This window comes from Centroberyx gerrardi, chromosome 4, assembly GCF_048128805.1.
Source record: "Centroberyx gerrardi isolate f3 chromosome 4, fCenGer3.hap1.cur.20231027, whole genome shotgun sequence".
Classification (NCBI taxonomy): domain Eukaryota; kingdom Metazoa; phylum Chordata; class Actinopteri; order Beryciformes; family Berycidae; genus Centroberyx; species Centroberyx gerrardi.
In genome coordinates, this window is record NC_136000.1 from 16,438,461 (window position 1) to 16,461,010 (window position 22,550).

The following is a 22,550-nucleotide window of genomic DNA, read 5'->3' on the forward strand; positions in this document are numbered from 1 at the left end:
GTTATATACCACAGTGTCATGCATAGTCACAGAGCCAGCTAATCTTCAATTTACTATGTGTTGTCCCACATTACCAGATAATGTGTGAGCAGACCTACAAAAATGATCTCCAAAACATTTAGCATTAATTCATCAGATAGAGAAGATTGAGCTTATTTCAACTTAATTCCCCCCCCCCCCCCCCCCCCCCCATCATCTCCCTTAAAACTATACTCCCTATAAACTACACTTAAGCCTTCTGTCATGACTGGACTGTTTACTTGCTTATTCAGATAATATTCTACCAAGTATAGGCACTTTAACCATGTAAAAAAAAAAAGACAACTTTCAAAATAATGATGAATTAGGTCTGACTCACCCTTAAAATACTTTAAACTGACAGAGGTTTGCCATGTAAAATTCTGTTCTACACATTCAAACAACACTGCTGAGAACATGTATGGCCTGACAAGCATGCAAAAAGCAAGTTTAGCGACACCACGGTGCACCAGCTGACCAGCACCATCTAGATTTCAACACCAATAATGTCAAGCATTTATTTTACTGGCATTACAACCATTCACACACGTATGCAACACATTAAATGTAGTAAATAAAGCCTACTGCTCCTGTCGGCTTTTCTCTAGCCTACGTATTACAAAAGTTGCGTAGTGTGTTGTTAAAAAGACAACATACTATTTACAGTAAACTCTCCTCAAGTCCTCAACTCCTATTGCCGTTAGGCGGATTGTATCTCACTGTTGTTGTGATGGTTCTACAGTACAACTAAACACACATTTATCACTATTTTTGCCAAAATAAAAGCCTTACATTACAAAGTAACCTCAATATTTCACAATCTCGCTCCCACAATAAACACTTTATGGGTTTTATGATAATAATTCACAAATCGCCCCATCTTGAAGGACCTAAAGAGCTCACCGGCGGATCACTGTTTACGATGAATCCTATAAAAGTTTCTCGCTATTAACTGACATCAACAGCGCGCGGTCTGACCGGACCCGCACAGACCTTTAGACATTTAGAGCGTGGAAGCTTATCGATAACTAAACGTGAATGTTGTTAAATGCCACTGCACAGTATTTACATACTGGAGAGGCATAATCTCATATTGTGCATGTCCCCCGTACAGCAGATACACAGATAACGTCTCCGTCTCCCAAATCCACTCTACGTCTCCCTCTTGCGCCTTTTCTCCCTCACTTACTGTACTGCTGCCACACTCCGCAACATTGTTTCTATTTCCGTTACTCACCTTTACTCCCAAGTCAGTCGCTGTATATAGACACTCTATATCGGTGGCTCCGCTGGATAAACGTAATTTCAGTTCACATTTACACACTGACTGCTATTTTAGGGGGGAGCTGACAAACTCAGAAAAGCCAGACTCCCTCTTGTCAGCGAGAGACTCCTCCCCTGATCTGACGAATAGCCTCTCTCTCTCTCTCTCTCTCTCTCTCTCTCTCTCTCTCTCTCTCTCTCTCACACACACACACACACACACACTCAATCTCTCTCTCGCTCTCCGTCAAAACATTAGAACAAGTAGTAAAACTGTCAAACAGGGGGAAAACAGTTCACTCCGTACACATAATCACAATAGTAAAAAAAATACAAAAAAAATAAAAAAAAAGATAACTGAAAAGCTGAAATGAAGCCGAGTTTAAATGTTGGGGATAAGAGCTTCTCACATAAGGTAGATAGTGCATGGACTAGAATACAGCCTTATCGTTTCACACACGGATTTTAAATCTATTTCTATTATTTGATTCATGTCATATTTTTCGTAATACCGCTTTGCTCTAACTCAAGACAGAGGGGTGAGGCAACTACAGTGTAATAATTCATAACAGACAAAGTGAAGGAAACTTTGCTAGAACTAAACCTTTCCACCATAGGCACAAAAAACATATATAGGAAAAGCTTAAGGCATTAGTCAGTCTGTTTGAAGCTTGATAATAACTTCTGGCATATAATGTGTTTATTCAAAGTACAGTGTGATTTCTGATTCGGACAACTACTTTCCCAAATTACTCGGCGCAGCCTCATCACATTAGATACAACTGACGTCATTTCTCTAAGACAACAGCAAAGGAATTTGGCTTAAAGGGCGCTTCGCTCATCCAATTGAAACCCTCAGCGTCTCTTGAGCAGCCAATTAGAGAAGGAAGGCGGGATGTGTTTGACTCGCATATGGAAATGTCACGTGTAAATGCAGGATCTGAGGAGGAGGTGTGGTGCCGGCCTCGGACTGTTTTCACTGGGACTTAAAGAAGCAGGTGCGATAGAAATCCAACACGATGAACATCTACTGTTGCAGTTACATATTTAGTGCACAGTATGATACTGTATGAGACTGGCAAAACCAACTCGATTAAGCGAACAAGTGACTATAGACAGGCTGCTGGAGTAACTAGCAATAAGGAGATGCACAAGGGAATCTATTCTACTAATTTAATTTGGCAAATTTTCCAGGTTACAAGAAATAATAACCTTAGTTTATTACAGGGTAATATAATTTATTTACCTATTTTACAGATATCATTTAACTTTTCCCCAGTTTATCTGACTATTCAGAGGGGCTCAGAGGAGTTGGGGAAGTTGCACACAAGTTGTACACATTACTGGTTACTTTGAGTGATGGCTGTAATTTCATACTGCTACAGTCACGAAACATAGGCTAACTTACTTAAGTTTGAAAATACTCCAAGCCCTGGCTATGTAATGCGATTCTGCAATAGCAAATAACAGTCATAACCAGGTTTATGTGCAAACAGATTTAGTGATTTGATTGAATCGTAAAACAATGCAAGATTCCTTTTGATCTCACTTTGAAAAAGTAATTAGTGCTTTATTGGAGAAACATCCTCTTACATTACAGTCCATGCTCACTAATAAAGAAAAAAATGTTTTGAGAAAGTATGACTGCTACTGTATCTATCTCTGTTGTATCACCTTTTGTAACCAGTTACCCTCAGGGAGAAGGCCCGCTGTCCCTCTGGACTCCTCAGGGCCAAGGAGCCACAACTGGCCATGGCTGTTGAAGCCAATGCAGACGTCCTGGGACAGACGATCAGATCCCTCTATTACCAGGTATTTGCTGGCTGCAGAACAGCTTAAAATGCCACACACCTCAATATCCTGTAGGTCAGTGGGACCAAGGCCCATCTTCTATGTTGAAATATGATGTCAATATTTTTTTCTAGAAGAAGTTAAATAGCTAATTGCATTTCTTCGTATGTCTTAATTTCTGGTGATTTTTTTAAATAATTGTGCCATTAGGAAAATATTTGCGTCTCAGTGCATGTAAGGTATAATCCTGTTCTTGGCAATGATAGCTACACAGGGCATGCTTGATGAGCATGTTAGGCAATATGGGCTGGCTCTTCCTGCAGTTGTATGCTTCACCCTGGCTCCACCTGCTCCACCCTTTTGCTCTATTGCACAAACTCTGGCTCCAAAAATACAATACATGACCAGTAGACCAGTAGAAAGTCAATGGGTGAAGTCACTTTGCCCATTATTTTCTACCATCTATGCCTGTTGAGGCTTGAACTGTGAAAGGTGTTCAGTTAAGCGTAATGGTCAAACGTGGTCCATGACATGACTTCATAGGGTAGCATCTAATCAAATCCAACCTTATATATGCATCACATATGCATGCCAATTCAAAAAGAAATAAGTAAACATGTAAATACTTGTCCAACAAGGGAACTATCCTTGTCCACAGTAATTCTTGATTTACAGTACTCCCATCTGCGTCTGCACCAGTCCTTTATAGTATTGCACCCTGATTGCACCTATAGGTCACAGAGCATGTACTGCTGCTGTTTTAGCTAGCTTTTTCTTTGTTTTAACAAACCTGTCTCTAAGGTTTTTCCACTTTCTGGTGCATTCTTAAGTATCAAATTGCAGAATTTTGGTGATTTCTTTCCAGGAATATATGGTTACACTTTTTTTGCAATCTCTAGAAGATGGGTCATAGAGATTTCAGTACCAGCAAACCTGCTCCACTAAACTCTCCCCAAATTGTTCCATCTTGGATGAGTCAAGTATATAGTGCCAGAACGAACGTGAAGTATTGTTTTCACCGCAACATCCGCCTCACCTCTCTGGTAAGCCAATGAACATATTTGCAGTGTCTGCGGCCCCTGGAGTGTAGTTACGTTTTTCTAGATGTGCACAGAGCATCTGTAGAGCCTCTCCTGCTGCACAGGGTGTCTACACCCTGCAGACGCCTTGTGCAGCTCTGCACGCACCGTTACCGTTCAAGTATAAATTAAGCATAATTCTCCATAAGAGGTGATGGTGATGCCATCCTAGTTTTATAGAATTCTTTGGCTTTCCCTGAAACTGAGAGAGACTCATCACTTATTCACCTTTTCTTTAATGTTTTCTACATGACGGAGGCCTATAATTTATACTGATTCAACATAATTTCAATTTAGCTTTCTCATGACTTATGGAGACAATGTGTTAGATATCGCAATCTTCTGAAAGTCCACAGTTTACACACATTTTTCATGATAAGCTCTGTGTATTGCATGATATTTTACTCAGCCATCCTATTAAGGTGGTATAGAAAAGTTTGCCTTTATACAAATAATAGGACCTGGCAGATTAAACCTGTTTCTTCATACTAGTGATATCTCACTAAGCTAAATTAACAGGCTGATGTTGAGAAAACATTTTTTTCAAGGTGTGAAGTAATCCTTAGAATCAATCTCTCACTTAAACCCCTCATTAAAATCTGCTTATTTCTATACATTTATTGACTCAGAAGGTGCATTTTCTTGCTCTTTGTCTCTGTAACTGGTCTCTCTCTCTCTCTCTCTCTCTCTCTCTCTCTCTCTCTCTCTCTCTCTCTCTCTCTGCTGCTCTTTTTTTCTATGATGTAAATGAGTGTAGGATTTTCTCTCCATGTCATTGCCAAATAAATTACAACAAACACTTTTCATTGCCAGAGTCAGCTGCTTTCTAGCAGGATATAATTGCTTCCCACCTGCTGTTTTTTATGTGTAACTTGCTATTAGAGATTCTGAGGACTTGCGACCCGTCAATCCCAAGAACTCCTAATGTGACCAAGTGGATTAGACAAAATGAAACAGAGCACAAAGCAGAGAGTTTGTGCAATTGTTTGTACCAGCAGCAGCTATTTTAGCATTCAAATTCATGACCTCAACCAATGATATGCCAGTGATATATTAATGATAGAATTCTACACATACCTTTTTTAATAATGTATCACTAAGTGCTGTACAACACAGGTAAGTGTCATTATTACAATTTGTTCTACAACCAGCGGAAAGCTGTATTTGATTACTAAGTGACTAAATGGTCACTTTTATCAAGGGTGCATACACGTTATTCCATTTATCCATTCCAGTGCAGTGTATAGCAATAGACTATAACAGTCATGACAAATAAATTACAAAGAACTAGTCCCCAGTTTTGTTGGAGAAATTTCAATCAGTAAAGTTTCTGCCATGATCTAGTGGTTCTTAGTTGATGTGAGCTCAGGCTGATGCCATCTGACAACAGTGTCATGTCATGACACTGTGTCATCCATGCCATGAAATTGCTTTCAGCATCTCCTTAGCAGCACTTTTGTGTCCACATACAGAGAGGAAACCCTCCATGCATAATGCTCCCCCCATCCTCAACAGACACTCATACAGTACAAAAAGATATACGAGCGAAAATGCTTTACTTTAATCACAAAAACTGAGGCAGTGATTTGTATCAGTTTTATAAGCCTCAGCTGAACTTGATGCTGCATGTGGCACAATATTTTGTGCCCACATAATCACACAAAAGATAAAATCGCATATTGGATTCACTGTAAAAAGCTGATGCAAACTTACTGTAACATGAATTAGCATCAGTAGGCATTAAATTACATTTGGCATCACATTTTCATCATGTGCAAGGAGTCAAGACCTTTCCTGGCACCTGTATCTCACCTGATTGTTGTTGCTGCACAAATGCCTTCACAGAACCTGCTGTTAGACTCTCCAGTTTTTCTCTCTCTCTGCAAGTATTGACTTTCTTTTCCTTCTGTCTAAAACTGTTCTTCTTCTTCCTCCTGCCTTTGTTTCACTCTGCCCCTTGATTTACCTCAAAGCCAGACCAGCTGGCTTTGGATGCTTTCCTTCGAGCCCCTAAGAGGCCCGACTTCACACCCCGTTCCTCCTCTCGTCCCTTGGTCTCTCTGCCGGGAGAGAGCAGGGGGGCAGTGGTTTGAAGGGTAGGACCCCAGATGGACGTAGACATGTCGGGCATGCGTTATGTGACGGGGCTTGGCTCTGGGCTCTCTGGACCAGCCACAGCTGTCAGTCATAGCTGCAGAAGGTGTTGAGGAATTTTCCCTCTTCTATTCATGGATGAAAGTGTGAAAAAATGCAAACAATTTCATTTCCTAAAACACAGTGGAGTGTAGTAGGGAAGATGCTCACAGGCTCAGGCAGGATTCTCTTTGGTTGGTGCTGTAGTGTGGTTTCCAGTTGTGCAGTAACATTAATCTTCATAGTACACAACGTTTTGTTTACTTGGATTACATACAAACACACATCTTTAATTTTTATCAATCAAAATGTTTATTAATCAAAACTCTGAAGTCCATTAGAGGTAGTTTGCCTTCTCAAATTAAGAAAAAAAACCCATAAATGATCATCTATGACATAGTAAGTGATGTATTTCAACAAGTTGCAGGGACGCGCCACATAACGGTTCGTTCCAGCAGGGCTTTGATGCGAGACAGCTGGCATTTCCAGCATTGCACCAGACCACAAATAGACCCAGACACTCTTTCTCTCCAATTAAAAAAGGGACTAAAACACGCTTCTCATGCAGTGAGCTTTATTAGGCTGTATAAGTCAAGTTTGATCTAGTATATGATAGTGAGGGAAAGAAATAGATGTTTATTTTGTAAATGAGAACAGCACAAACAGATCCCTGTGTCACACAATTTTCTGAGACTGCAATCTGGCCACCGAGTTCTGAAATAACATTTCATTATCTGAGGCTCATTAAAACAGCCTTTCTGAAAAGCCCTCAACACCCCTCTCCAATCCCTAGTCCTTCACTCGCTGCACACTACACATTCAATCATGGGGCAAATACTGCCAACAGACGCCATACTGCGGTATGGCCGGTGATTTCATCAGTTTGAGTGAATTTTGAGATAATTACTCTGAAAACTATGGAGTTCCTTGCATATCCTACCAATTGGGAATATGAAACAAATATGCTAGTACTTTCTATAGTAATCTGAGTACAAAAACATTCAGACCCAGAAGGTTTGTTATAGGGTGGCATCTAAAAAAAATGCAACAATCTGTTTTAATAGACGATTATAAAGTGATAAAACTTTCCGTCCAGAGTGATTGTGAGTAATATTAATCATATTCACTAAGAAAAGTCTTCCAACAAAGTTGTATCTGAGCAGACTGCAGCTATGTGTTAGATAATCAAGTTGAGGATCTAAAAATACTCCATGTCTCACAGTCTGGATCCCTTCTCTCATTACCCACTGTAATTAAAACTAACCAAGGCCTGCCAGCTCCAAATAGCATAGAATAGCACACAACTGTTAATGTGGAGGTATGACACTTGAAATGAAAACCTTTATGATATCAGTTCCCTGAGGAAAGTGGAGCAGATCACATAGAGCCATGAGGATACCATTAAATGTGGGTCAATGGAAAGGTGTTCGGTGAAGCGGAATGGTCAAACGTGGTCCACGACATTACTTCACAGGATCTAATCAAATTATTTGGTGAAAATAAATGCCGTTTCAAAGTTGTCATAGTGGTTTAATGATAGAACCGACTGCCAAAGTGTTGCGTGTTGTTGTTTTTCCCTTGTTTATATCAGCGGTGCAGCACAGCTTTGACACTGTGCAATAGGTTTGCTCTTCTTGAGGCGGAGTGTGATGGCATACAAAGGTCCTTATGATGAGCTGATGATCTCTCTTGAGATCACCGATCTCCCGGGACCGGGATGTGTTCAGCTCTGTTTATCACACTGCTGAGCACTTTTCAGCTGCAAGGTGGAGTGGCCCAAACATCCCATTGTCTTGCTTGTTTTGGACGGGCCCTTTCTCCTACAGAGGTACAGAGATCCAGATAATATCACGCGCTCCTTAATTATCACAGACCCTATAGCTCCATTTATAAAATGTAGTCCGTGTCGTACTGAGCTCATTAAAAATTGAACAAGGTCAGAAATGAAACCGCTCTTGCCATTATTCATTTTGTCCCTAATTTCAAGTATTATTTAATTAATCACCTGGAATGACTGTCAAATAATTCACAATGTCATATGTTGCTAGGTGATATTAGCTGCTTTCAGCAACAACCTTATCTATTCAGATGGAGCAAGACACCTTCTCTGATTTAACTATTCATTGTTTTTTCTTTTTTTCAAAATAAGAACAAAATGGAAACTCTTTGTATTTGCATTTTCAAAAAACAACATTAATGGATAATTGAGAACCATTCTGCCATTTATTGGATATAACTTTTATGCTTCACTTTTGGCTAAATTCATGAATTTTGGACTCTTCCAAATGATTCGATGATTGCATCATAAGCAAAAAAGAAACCCGGCTGTTGCTTGTGTGCGTGTGTGTTTGTGTGTTTGTGGGTGTATTTGTGTGTGTTCCTGACATCGCCTTAGCCAGTCAGCAGGTGCCATCACTTCACATTCCCACCATTTTCAGTGTAAAGACATGTTGAGGAGGAGCAGGATCAAGGGAGTCTGCCAAAGGGAATGTGTGGGAGAGACCACTCTAATTTCTGCCTTTCAACCAATTCTCCTTGGCATTTTAGCTATGACTCCACATCAAGCTATTGCTACTGTAATTCAGTTTGTCAGACCATATAGCAAGAAAGCTAGAGATATCAGAATATACTGTCACTGTTTACCTACAGGCAGTGTTTAGAAAATACATGGTGTTCCATGCTCCAAATGCTGTCATATTTCTTAAAATATGTGTCCATTTTGACTAGATGTTGGTACACTAGCTGGGCTCCAAAGACTGATTGCACCTGAAATGTAATGTGACCTGTAGGTACATATGTTTTCAATCTTTGAAAGTGATCCTCAGAATAATATTATTTGTCTTTTACTGGCTTTTGTGTTTGTGTTTTTGCTGTAGTACATTCTGAAGTGTCTGTATTTGCAGCTTTTGAACATGGACATGCAGGACAATGTAACATGCACATTCCTTCACAATGCTCTATTGCTGCATGGATGATGTTTAAAAACCTACACTATCATGCAATTGTAGGTAGTAGGTGCCCAGTTCCCACTAAGCATTGTGACTCATACCAGGCATAGAGCAGCTATCCAACTCTAATCCACAAGAGATAATTTGGTATTCATGTTTTACAAATGTGCTTGAGAAAAATCCCTAAATCTTTTTGGCAAGTGCAGTCGAGAAAGTCGCGCAAGCATGTCATCCGCCATGAAAAGGCTGAAGGAGTGGTTGAGTAAAGCGGGGCTTTGTCTCGTGAATTCAGCCGAAAGACACCGCCATCATCAGCTTTCTTTGTTGGAGACTTTGTCTTTCCAGTATTTTACTGGTTTCTCAAAGGTAAATAGAGGCTTGACTCAGTGGGGCACATGCAGTTTTCCTACAACAGGTAATAAATTTGCGTGTCAGGCCTGCGCGTCACAGATTAAACATGCTTTGTTTAGGATGATTTATGAGTGTGATGTCGTGCTGAGTGCACTTGGCTGTGAGGAGCTGAGGGTTTGATGGCGGTGAGGGGGTAGCAGGTGGGGCGGTGGGTTGGTGAGTGTCAGATTTGTCTTACAGGAAGACTGATCTGTAGCTGCTCCGAGGGTGCCCACTGCAACACACACCTCTGTCATTAATCACACACAGCCTCGGAGTACAGAGTGCTTTGTCTTCTCTTCCTCTCAGACCAGTGCTGCAAGCTGTCACCATCCTCGGAAAAGCTTACTTCAGAACAACTACAGTATCAAGGAGTAAAAGAAACTGCCTGCGCCTTCTGAAGCAGCGGGGTATGAATGTATTCCCACAGAGAAAGATATAAAGTTGCAGCACTAAAACAGGACCCCTTACTCATTTTTCCTCTGCACAATATCCAGGCTGTTTTATGCCAGTATTCCTACCTGTCACTCAAGAGAAAAAGAAAACCAGAGATGAATGAACCCTAAGAGTGTAACTCATCTATGAGTTGTTACAGTCATATTTTGTGGTGTTTGTCAAGCCACCGCCTGACAATACAATCTGTGCCATTCTTTTGTTCTTCCTCCTTCAGAGAGTGTCCCCTAGATACACAGGATTAAGATAATTCACTATCCCTACCAAGAAACAGCTGAATCAGCAGGCAGCGCAGCTAAAAGCATGTTGAATTATAAGCCAAACACAACTGACCGCTGATGCTCCACTTCTTGGTGATCACACACACTCTCCTTGTATTCTGGGCTTGTATTAGGGGTGCTGTAACGTAGCAGCACTACTGTTAAATGAATGATACCCTTTTCTGAGGCTGAATAGTTGTCCTTGGACTAAAAGTTTAAATTAAAGCAGAAGCATTTATTGTTTGGAAATTGACAAGCATTGGTTTTATACGATTTGCTCAAACTAAACTTGAGTTTCATCATCCAACAATTTGATTCCATGGATGCAGAAGGTCTGATGACGAAGGTCTATCAAACCCTTGTCCAACATAGAAACCTCCCTTGCGTAATTTATTGTCTTTTTGAGTGTTTTTGTGGGCACTCCAAACGGAACAATAGATGATGCAGTGCAGGAAAAAAAAGTGTTTCATAAGGTCCTGAAAGGTGAACAAAGAATACAATACAGAGAGGGGAATAAACCTTGAGATGACAACAGTCTCTCAAGACCTGAATATATTATGACAAATACACTTAGCGATGTTCACCATTGCCATGGCGAGAGCATGGGAAGAGCACCAACAACAGAATAAAGAATTGATGGCAGAAGGGAAAGAAAGACAGGAGGAGAGCTTGCAAGAGTCTGGGGCTGAATGTATGAGTGTTTAAAAAGAAAAACAAATATTCAGAAAGGAGGGAAAGCTCAGAAATTAGAGGGGAGCTAATAGAGCTGAGAGGTATAGAGAAAGCTAGTTCAGACCAAAAGGCATACTCTATCTATAGCCTGCATGAAACCAGTACCTGTTTTCCACATGCATTTGAATGTATAATCTGCTCCCTGAAACTGTGAAATTTTCCTGTCAAAATTAATATTTTCATCACATTGAAATATGGGCTAAAATCTGCCATCTACCCTAGGCATCTCATAAACAGTTAATTTTTGAATGTAACCCTAGGTGGTCAGGAAGGGGAATAACGATCTGTCAAAATAGAGCTCAGGTCCACAAAGCATGCTTTCAGTGCGGAGGGCCAGATATGTGAAGTATATAATTGCATGCACTGTTTAACATTTATTACATTCAGTACACCATTGCGGTTTGTTTATCGTAACATACCAGGCAAACAGAGTTAATGTGTGCCTAAGCAAATATTTGCAGCACTATATCAAATTCAGCTACCAAATTAAGTATATCAGAGAGGCCAAATAGGGTCGCGTGTGAAATAACAACGTTGTTAGGCCATCCACTGTTCCATACACAGATTGCCCTATCACAGGAGTGGTTGAAGTGTTTGCACACAGAGCTTTGCCGCCTGCGGGCTCATATATCACACTGTGCCTTATTAAGAGCCTTAACAAAATCTGGCTTTCACTAGCCCCCCTTAGTCACCACTCTTAGGCCAACAGTCTTCAGGACCTCCGTTTGTACACAGCCCTCACTAAATGCCTGGTCTCACTAAACAGATTGGAGCAGTGCATATTTGCTCCATAGATAAAAGGTAAGAATGGAGATGTTATGGCTGAGCACAATGAGATCAGGACAGAATTGTTCCAAACTGATCTCTCTCTCTCTCCCTCTCTCTCTTTTTTTTCTCTTTTCTTCCTATCCTCTAGCCCCCCACCCCCCTTCTCTAACTCAAGTGGAGCAAGAGATCAGACACAGAGAAACGCGATTGATACAGGCAGCTCGGGGAGAGACAAACACAAACCGCTCAGCTTTACGGGATGTCATGGCTTGACATGATTCAATTTTACAATTCAATATATTGAGCTGACTATTTAGATGTGCGCCACAAATGCTACTCATTATTCTACTAAAATTCAGAGAGAGGAAACTATTGAACAATTGTTTCTTTCCTCTCAAAATGTCAGAATGTCATTTGTGACCATATTGTACAATGACAAGCTCTGATAACCATGAAGAGAACAGAGGCTGTTTCATTCATCTGCTCACGTGGTTGTGGCCTCACTGTGCAAGTTCGGCAGTCAGTCAGACAAGCCATTTACTTATGTTCAAAAGTAATGAGCAGTACTCCAAAATAGTGAACCACCGACCCATAAATTGATTATCTCCAGCTGCACGCTGACCCATTGAAATGACTTCATTGTGATAACTCAAAGTTATGATGTATTCTGGGCGTAGCCTATAGTCTGTCCTATTCCTTCAGTCACCAAAATAGAAGACTCGATTTTATTATAGCATGCTGGGAATTCCCCTCCATTTCCCATGCTCTTGATCTCCCACCCTCCATTGTATGTGTGAGGAGAGGGTTTGGGGCCAGAGTAGCCCGCGCAGCTCTGCCAGGCTGACAGATCGGCTCTTCGTGCCCTCTGCTGCTCCGTCTGCACTGCGGCTCCATTGTTCTGCCCTCCCAGGCCCAGCCATGGGGCACACCTCACCATTGTGTCTGACAGACCTGCAACCTGATACCATGGCAGCAGGCGCCTGCCTCCCTCCCCATGGAACAGTGATGCAGCATGTGTATGTGTATCTGTGCGTGTGTGTGTGTATGTTTATAGCAAGTTTGAATGAAATTAACACACAAAGTCTACACAAAAACTAGTTTAAGTTTTATGGCTCTAACTTATAAGTGGCTACTCTTAAAAAGGGTGTGTGTCATTTTCAGCACATTCCTTTTCACATATTTGTCTCGCTGTTTGACACAATATAAGTCAACTGTTTTGACACAACATATGTTATCAACACATGTTTTCCAGAAGAGTGTAGATGAGCTGTTGTAAAGATGTGTATTGTAATGATGGGCTTCTTGCCACAGGCATGTACAAGCGGTTGCATTCACTGACATACTCATCATACAGGAGAGATGAATGTGATCATGGGACTGTAGGGACAGGGGATAAACCTGGGACTGCGCTGTAGTAGGGTGTATGTCTACACATGCCCACTGTTCCCATTTAGAAGAGAGAAAAAAAAAAACGATACACTCACAGTCACATCTTCACTGCAACAAGAAGACTGACATCTTATCTCACCTCCACAGAGAAATGGAAAAACTGAACCTGAAGAAGCCTATAGTGCAGACACAACACAACAGCCTATACACATCAAAGCAAACCCCAACCAAGCTGAGCATGCCGTTGTGTTTCACAGAGGAATAGTCCTCTTTTTATGTAACACACAGATGATTAAAGAGTTCAACACAGCAAGCAGACTAATGACTCCACTGGGTTGCAGGGGAACTCAGGAGAGAAGAAGGCAGGGCCTCTGGAGAATACTTGCTGAAATGGGGATAGGTTCTAAAATATACAAATTTATTCATCAAAAAGCAGTCTTTTTATGTCATCGATGTGTGTGTATGTGAGGGTGTGCAGGTGGCAGAGAATGAAAGTGAGCAAGGGAGGGAGAGGGAGAGAGAACGAAAAAAAGAGATAGGAGGTCTGATAGTGTCAGTCTACTCTGAGCGAAAAAACACGAGGCAACCAGCAACAACCACCATGAAAAAACTGCAACTCTGCCATGAATCAACCAGGCCATAAAAATGTTAGTTTCCCTTTTTGCATTTTCTTTCTCTCTGTAATAGTATAATGGATATTTCCAGTGCCATTAATAAGTAATCCTACACCATTTTTAACAGGGCTACATTCACACAGAATTCAACATTATTCCTTTCACTTTCTCTCTGCTTTTTCCTTAGTTTTCCATGCATAGTCATGGAGGCTATGGTCTGAATATACACAGACCGATTTTTTTTTTTCCCCAATGGATAAATGGACACCATTGGGTCCCCTGCGAGAGGTGACAGAGTGATGAATGGTTGTGGTGTCGCTGGGACAAAGTGCAGGGATTATTGTCAGTCACTATAGGGGGAGGGATTAATGACCACAACCTAGTGGCAAAGGGTAATCATAAGAGATTAAGAACAAGCAATCTTCCAGGCAAGGAAGGTGGGAACTGTGACCCTATAATCAGGTGTAGGAGGATAAAGCTTTACATATGACATCAAGATCCATGCTGGTATGTTTTATGTCTCAGTCATAATAAACTGATGCATCCAAACTTTAACAATAAAACGTAAATATATATTTTTAAAGCAAATCATTTTAATCAGGTCACTGTGTATTACTGATTTCATCCCAGCTGATTCCATTTGGGCTACTTCTCAGTTCAATCTAAGAATTTTTTAATTCAAGGTTCAGCATTTCTAATAGAGCTTTGCTGCCCCCTTCTCTTTAGTTCATGGCCTCTTTAGCAACTGAACATAATACCCAGAACATCATTTCAGGGGAATGTTTTCATCCCTGGATATGGCATTGAAATAGTAAATGCAAATCCACTAAAATGGTTTCTCCCCATGAGTAAGATCCAGCAGGGATGACAATATAAACAATGGTGCAGATACTTGTTCGAACCAGCTGCACAGTGCTGTTGTTAGGATTAGCATGGTAATCTCAAGGCTGGAAATGCACACTATAGAGACACCTGATCAGTCGGGGTGGATAAGGGTTTGTTCCTCTTACATTTCACACAATTCTTACAAACAGTGTTCATCCGTGTTTGCTTTTCCTAAACTGCTGAGATGGTCATTTGGTGTGATATTACATGAAGTTGAACATGGAGAACAACGCATTATTGTGAAGAGAGGTAGAGCGAGAGAGAACTGATGTGAGAAACAATGCAGAGGAGGACCGAGGCGAAAAGTCAAAGAGGAGGAGAGAAGGGGGAAGGAAAGTATAAAGGAAGAAACAGGAGAGCAGAACGAGAGCTTGTGTCTGTCTGGATGGGCAGAAGGCCTGCAGAGCTTGGCAGGAGGCCTGCTTCTGACAGCAGCTGCGGCCTCAGTTTTATATCTTAAGGTGCTGCCTCGACTCTGCACCCGCCATCCTATCTCCAGCTCTCATGTTTTCAATCAGAGGGGACCATAAATTATTGTCAGCAGTAATCACAGCTGTCCACTGCGGGCCTGCTGAGGGGTCCCAGCCTGTCCTGGTGCATCAAGTCACACTGGTCCCTGGCACCTCTGATATGGGCAGTGGGAAGGACCTGCAAGCAGGGTAAGACTACAGAACACAAAACTTTGAAAGAGGTGCTGCTTATTTAAGAACCTGAAGCTAATGAAAACAATTAACTGTCAATTATCTGTTGGAATAGGATTACCAAACTTGGGCCTACAGGAATAGTTCACCCCAAAATGAACTACTCACCCCCCATGTCAGTCGAAACTCCATTGAAGTACGTATGAAAACCAAACGCACAGTTTGAGTTTGACCTCGTAGTTCCATCGCAGCCTTCCTCCAAACTACTGAAGTCAATGGATCCGTCTTTTTACAGCTCCAAAAAAGAGCATAAAATATCCAACAGTCAAGTGCTTGGTCATGTGCGCACACTACAGCGCTCTAGTGGAAGTTAGAATGTGCAACGGTTGGCACGTTCTAGATGCTGTTGAGGAAAATATAGGCAATAATGAGGAAAATATGGGACTTTTGGACCCACAATGCAATCGTTTGGCTACAAAACACTTGGATTGTGCTGCATTGTGCTGTTTAGAGAGGTTTGATGGTCATTTTATGTATTTTTTTAGAGCTGTAAGGGTTGGAGGAAGGTTGAGATGGAACTATGCAGGCTAACTCGCGCTGTGATTGTTTTTCCCACGGCGCAGCCAAGGGCATCACGAGGCAAATTCAGGTCATGCAGTCAGTCAGTCAGTCAGTCAGTCAGTCAGTCAGCCAGTCAGGTAACGCTTTGTGAGATGTCGCTTTCATGAGATGGCCTCTAGAGGGCATCTTTGACTAAGAGATGGCCTCTCGCCTATGGGCTAAATGGCACATTCAGTCCCATACTGATAATGCCATATTAAATCCCACACAGAGCCACACTCACAACTGATAAACACTAGCCGAGCATTGCTCCCACACACACTGAGCCCCACTCTCTGCCGTTAATTTACATACATCCACGTCTTCCGTTGCCTTATAAACTTTAACTTTAGGTAACGTTATTGCTTGTGGTATCTAAGTGACGTTAGTGGAATTATTTAACTGATAACCGTGTCGTAATGCTGCAGTGTATTGAATTGAATTGAACACAGGGGCCGTGGGTCTGTACAAGATCTGTGCTTGTTTATACAAAGTTCAGTGGGGATGAGTAGTGAATGACTGAATTTTCCTTTGGTATGAACAATTCATTTAATTCTGTAACCTTGGAAAGCAACACAAACAGACACATTCTAGACCTATTATCTAAAAAGCTAAGGCTGCTGCATACTTAAAAAAAAGGTGTTCGTTGAACTCTAACCCCGTATAGAATGGGAGTGAGCCTGTTAGACTTTCACTAAACGTTGGCACAGCTCTCCTCTCTACAATTTTAAAGCGGACCAAGTGGGTTTTCCCCCTTTTTTCTTCTGTCCGCAAAACTCATCTGGCTCCTTTGGCAAGCTGCCCGGGTAATCGTGGCACGGTCTGTGTTTTTCACGACAGCGCTGTTATTTTGCTGTGAAAACTCTCAGCATGGGGTGGCACACCCACCTCTGGCAAGACACTGCTGTCAGAGCTGATCAGCAGAGAGCAGCCTTCCCTTTCAATTAGCCTTGTCTGTCTAAGAACAGGGCCAGGAGCACCAGCACACAGCCACACAGGCACCCAGCGAAGGAACAGCAAGGAGAGCAGGTGGGAGGAGAGGGGAGAGCTGGAGAAGTAAGCCCCAAAACTCCAGACGGGGACTGAAATACCCTCCACTGCTGTGCGCTAAGTCCCTCTGTACCAGAGAGGGCCCTGCCATGGCACGTCACAGTAAACACAGGCAGGCTCCATGGAAACACAGCCGTTTGGCACAAAAGCATGGGATGAGATATGGCACCAATGAGGCAGATAATTCCCTGAATGACTGTATCTTCCCCCTCATGTGCTATCACAGTGATAAAGAGTGAGCGCGCATGTGTGTGTGCATGTGCGTGTGTGTGAAAGAGAGAGAGAGTAGTGCAGGGCGGGCGTTGCAGTGAAATAGCCATGTCACATGTTACCAATGGAGTAAGTGAAGAAACCACAACACACCACACCACAATATATATGGCACTAATCAGGGGACAAATGAGGAGCTGTTTGGGGAGCTTGTGAAAAGAGCTGTGTGAGGGGAAGGGGCTTGAGGAGGAGCGCTGGGAGTGCAATGAGGGAGGGTGGCAGCCATGCCCCTAGGTTGTTTATTACAAATGCCACATCCAGGTGGGATTTGCAGAGTTGCACCCCAGCCAGCACTCATTCTCTCAGTGGAAAGAGCCGGAGGTGGAGGATGGTAAACATGGGCAGCTGTACCACAAGCACAAACGTCCCAGTGGGCGCTGCTGGGGATTTTCAATAGAGAAACGGCTAGGAGGAACTACTGTATCAATAACCTTATCAAATCTGTAGACATCTTAGCATCCAGTATACTGCTTGAAGATTAAATTCTATAACTTACAAAAAGCAGACTGTACTGCAAACACAGTGCTGTCAAAGTACAGCTTAATACTAAGTAAGGAGAACTTTGAGTCTGTTTGGGCCCATCCCAGGTCAAAACAGAACACTTGTCACAGTCTCAACACCTTGAGCCTTTTCTTCCTGTTTCATTTCATACAGTGTTTAACTCACCAATGCCAAGTGAGCTGGAGAGAACCAGGCTATAAGAAGTCACAGGGAGGGATTGTGTGGTATGCTGCTCCAATTTTCCAAGCTCCATTTTTCCCTAGCAGCTGAAGAGATGTTCTACTGTAATGAGTATCATGTGTTTAAAGCCGTTGCAGAGGCCCACTGTACCTATAACACCAGCAGCTCCATCACCAGCAGAGTGGCACCTGGAAAACACATCATTGACCTGCATTTGCAAAACGTGCATGCGAGCACTGTGACACCGCAGTTGCTTTACAGTAAATTCTTGATGCTCGTGGATTTTATAAGAAGCAGATATGGTGAGCAGACAAAGTGGCCTTGGATTGGTTCATTCTTTGACTCAGTTTATCATTATTCTTACGCCATTTCCCATTGCAGACCTTTAATTGGAGCAAAGCCTTGTTAATTCACATAGGTAGAAGCATCAATTTTATATGAGAACCATCCAACATCTTGTTTGGATGAGAGGTGAAGAGGCTCTAACAGAACAGTATTCATTGATGCTCTATATGTAGCGTATCTAGGCTAAAGTTATCAGTTTCAGTGTTATGTATATTGTTCCTCCTGCAGATACGGATACAAACGTTCCATATTTGGTATCAGAGCTTTTGAAAGGAACAGCATAGGCTACTGCTCAGTTTGCATTGATGGAATATGACTTTATATTGATGAGGATGTCTGTCAGTGAGATACCTGATTAAAGATACTTTAAAATGAATGTAATCCTATTAGCAGTGCAATGTAATACCAAATAACACTGTTATTATCAAGCAGTGTTACAGGACAAACACATTGCTATGAATGTTAAGTGGCATGGACTCCGCTGTCTAGGTTATGCTTTTTTTTTTTTGTTATGGGCTGAACACAGTATCTCAGCACACTTTCAAGCCATGCCAAACTCCAAAATCCAGCTGCGTTCTCATCTCTCTGGTTACATGTGCATCCTGTTCAATCCATATGTAACTGAGGATATGACTCTCTCTTCTCTTTGTTCCTTTGCCATTCACAAAATATCAATATGACATTTGGTGGATACTTCACTTCATCCTCATTTGACCAAACATATCATGCTGATATGGTTTGACTTTCACTGCTGGACACTAACAAAAAGATTGCATTCTGAATCTTGATGAGATAGAATACAGAACAAACATGATGAGATAAATATTTCCATATCTAATCTATGCATCTGTGTATCAATAGAGTAGTTTAGTTTCATTATCCATCTGTTGTGCAGATGCCACATTGTGTCATGAGGCAAGATTGGGATAGAAGGTCTAGAAGTTAAATTCTAGATATGTGTGTTGATTTGATCGTTTTAACCTCATTAATGTCATGAACATATAACAGAGATTGTATGCATGTTTGAAAGTTTTGCAGTTCACCATCATACTTTGAGAGAAAATCGAGGGATATCGGGGGGAAAAAACGTGCAAGAGAACGTATAAGAATTTAGAAGAGGAGAAATAGTAGGACTATGAGTACAGAGGGAAGGACAACATCTTCTCTCGCCTTTCCAGCTGATGTGTAGGATGGGGGCCCCTTTGGTGAGCGCTGTTGTCAGCCGAGACAAACTGCAGCTCCTGGGAGTGCCCCAGATCTGACAGAATCCTCCCCCTCCATCAGTCACGTCATCTGAGTCAGTGAAGGAGTCTGCGCCCTGCTCGCGGTCACACTAACCAGGAGACACAAGCTGTTCCTCTCCAGGTGCTCATTAATGCACTTGTCCTTGATACCTCCACCATACAACAACACAAAGACAAACACAGGCCTGCCGTGTTCTAATTACACTTACACACACACACACACAAGGATGTGCATCATGCATTTCACTAAGAGACTTGTAAATGTCAAACAATGGCAGACGCCCCGTTACTTCCCCCTCCTGCTGTTGCTGCTGCTGTTATTGTTCTTTTTTTTTTAGGTATCTCTGTCTCGCTCCGACACTGAAAGCGGCTGTTGTTGTGAAGCAGAGAGAGATAGAGAGCATGCAGTGCTGATGTAAAGATGGTGCGAGCCTTTGAAGTGGGGGACATTAGGGACAGCTGATAGGAGTGCCAGTGTTGGAGTGGAGAGCCGGGCTGGAGGAATTCATCAAGCTTCCTCAGCAATTAGCATATGGGCCTAATTATCATATGAAACCAATCCTCCATAACCAGTCTCTGCCTCCAATATGACTTCCTATCCTTCTACATTATCACCCATCCCACTGAAAAATGGTGAGCATGGACGACCCCGGCGTTGTCTTATACCTCCTCTCTCCGAGGCCTGCTTGAATAACTACCATACCTCCAATGTTCCTTTTTCCATTATGCAGTTAAGCCAGACAGTTAATTATCCAGGAGCAGGGAGGCCGGGGCTCTTTGCTGGCTGCGATAACGATATGCTTTGCTGGGCAGAGAATGAAGAGGGCCAGCCCATAGGGAGCTGTGCTGATGTCAGGCAATCTTTCAAAAAAGGCCTAGGCAATTAGATGCACCAGTGCTACCAGGGATGACTAGTGTTATTGAGGATACTGGCTAGCTTCTCTAATGGGGGTATTTAGGGCAATTATGATAAAGATGTCAGGGCGACCTCCCCGCGACTGCTGCTCTTACATGTGGTGCCTCTAAGTGCAAGATCACAGAGCAGAAATAAAGAGTGACTAAAGATGTGGCCAGTCCCGTGTGGAAGTCCTACCAGCAGCAGAGCTGCTCTAAATACTTGTCTCATGTTGAAAATACATGTCTAGTGTTGCTAATCTGCACAAGAAGGTAAGTCTCTCAGTGGAATTTTGGAGACTATTATAAAAGTTAAAATAAAAGAAATAAACGCACCAGTGGTCAATCAAAGCGTAAAGCCTGGCTAATTTGTCCCCCTGTAACACCATTCTGATTCAGCACATCTGGCCTGGGGAGAGATCGGAGGACTGTTATTATTTAATGGACGTGGGAGGCTGACCATCTGTGAGGTAGCACAGCCCCACAAAGACGCCTTTCATGTGGCTACTGTTGAGTACACTGCTTGTATCTGAATTGTTTCCATCCAGCCCTTTGCCTCAGTCATCACCTTTCCGCCACTGGCACCCACCCCCCTTCAGATCAAAGTCACCGCTCAGCGACATGACCAACAGCTACTGGTCACCACATAGACCTTTAACCAGCCAGCTCCATTTTTTTTTTTTTTTTTTTTTACATTGTAATGTTAGCATATGCCATCCACATGGCTGGCATGACACTAAACACACGTTGGCTATTGTTTGAAGTAGGTTCAAAGAGGCAAAAGCGGAGACAAAGTGCAACGTGGAAGCAACCCATGTATCCTCCTTCCTCCTTTAAAACAGTCGTGCAGCTGGTCATGTTCTTACTCAATACATTCCTGTGAGTTTTTTTATTATGAATAATGCACAATAAGAACCCTCTCTAGTTCTCTGAAATAACACCTCTGGATGGATATTCGAAAGTCATCATGGAAACAGCAAATCCCACTATTCAGATGAAGAAAGGCTCTCCAGTGAAGCACATACCAAAGCTAAGTAAGTGTTTCTTTCTGTTGTAGATCATGGAACACAGCCATGCACCATCCAGGAGAGACTGGTGAGATTAGATATGGAGTGTAATGCAATAAAACCCTCAAAACACAATGAGCCTCTCGTCACCATCCTGTAATGAAGGGGTGCTGCTAGAGATAATTAGCCAGATGAGAGAAATGTAAAGTTTAACATAATAAACCAATATTATGTTATGTGTTTGTCTTTGTGTGCAGGTATTTATAGTATCGCTGTCTTCCTGACTTTGATATGTCAGGTACTTTGAGATTTGTGTATTATTTTGTGTGATGTTACTGTTTCCTCTGTTGGCAGTTTTATTATTAATTTACCATATGTGAGTTATGTAAATAAAAGTAGCAAAATGGCCACAGAGAATTTTGAAGTAGATTGAATTTTACTCATGAAACACTTGCACATTTGTCCTGTGAAGTGAAAGAAGAGCAGAGTAAAGCAGCAATCAGCTTTCATATTGCACTCGTTTTGCTTAAATCATATAAATACCAGCATTAGAGGTTATTCTGATCTGTTCCTTTGGCCCTGTTCTCCTGTTCTCATTCACCCTCAATGATTCCTCAACTCACATCAGCTACTTTTCATTATTTGTCTTTCCGCCTTCTACCAAATGCTTCCAAAGCATTCCAGCATCATAAGCAAATGGGCATGGGGCCTCTCTGAAATACTAGCCAATCAATCAGGCCAGGTTTGCCCTTCTGGAGCAACAAGCCCCCATCCCACCCAGCCATCAGTCATGCCCCACCTCTGGTTGTCCTCTTGCCTATTTTCACACCATCTCTTTCACTCCGTAGCTAACACGATGACTTATTATGTTTTCCAACTTGATTCCCCCCAATGTTTGCACTCTAACTCTCTCACTGCCTGTGAGTTACAATCCCCTCCGCCGATTTTCCATCACGATAGCTGGAGAATTAGCTCCAAATGTCTGGCAGAGCGTCAAATGCAAGCGGGGGGAGCCGGGAGAGAAAAGAGACTGCTTTGAGAGATTTTGATCTTAATTTTCCAGCTATTTGCCTCTGTCAATAATATTCATCATGA

General features: G+C 42.1%; 1 protein-coding gene across 6 annotated transcripts in view; it reads right to left on the reverse strand.

The window, feature by feature from the left end:
* Nucleotides 1-6,069, reverse strand: part of mef2aa (myocyte enhancer factor 2aa) — a 62,718-nt gene extending 56,649 nt beyond the window's left edge. For 5 of the 6 annotated variants that reach the window (XM_071927247.2, XM_071927245.2, XM_071927243.2 and 2 more), the window contains exon 1: nt 1,256-1,370. The gene's annotated coding sequence lies outside the window, so the exon portion shown is untranslated. Of the gene's footprint in view, nt 1-1,255; nt 1,371-5,963 lie in introns of those variants that run through there. The other variant, XM_078282931.1, reaches the window with a different exon arrangement.
* Nucleotides 6,070-22,550: the final 16,481 nt, after the last annotated feature.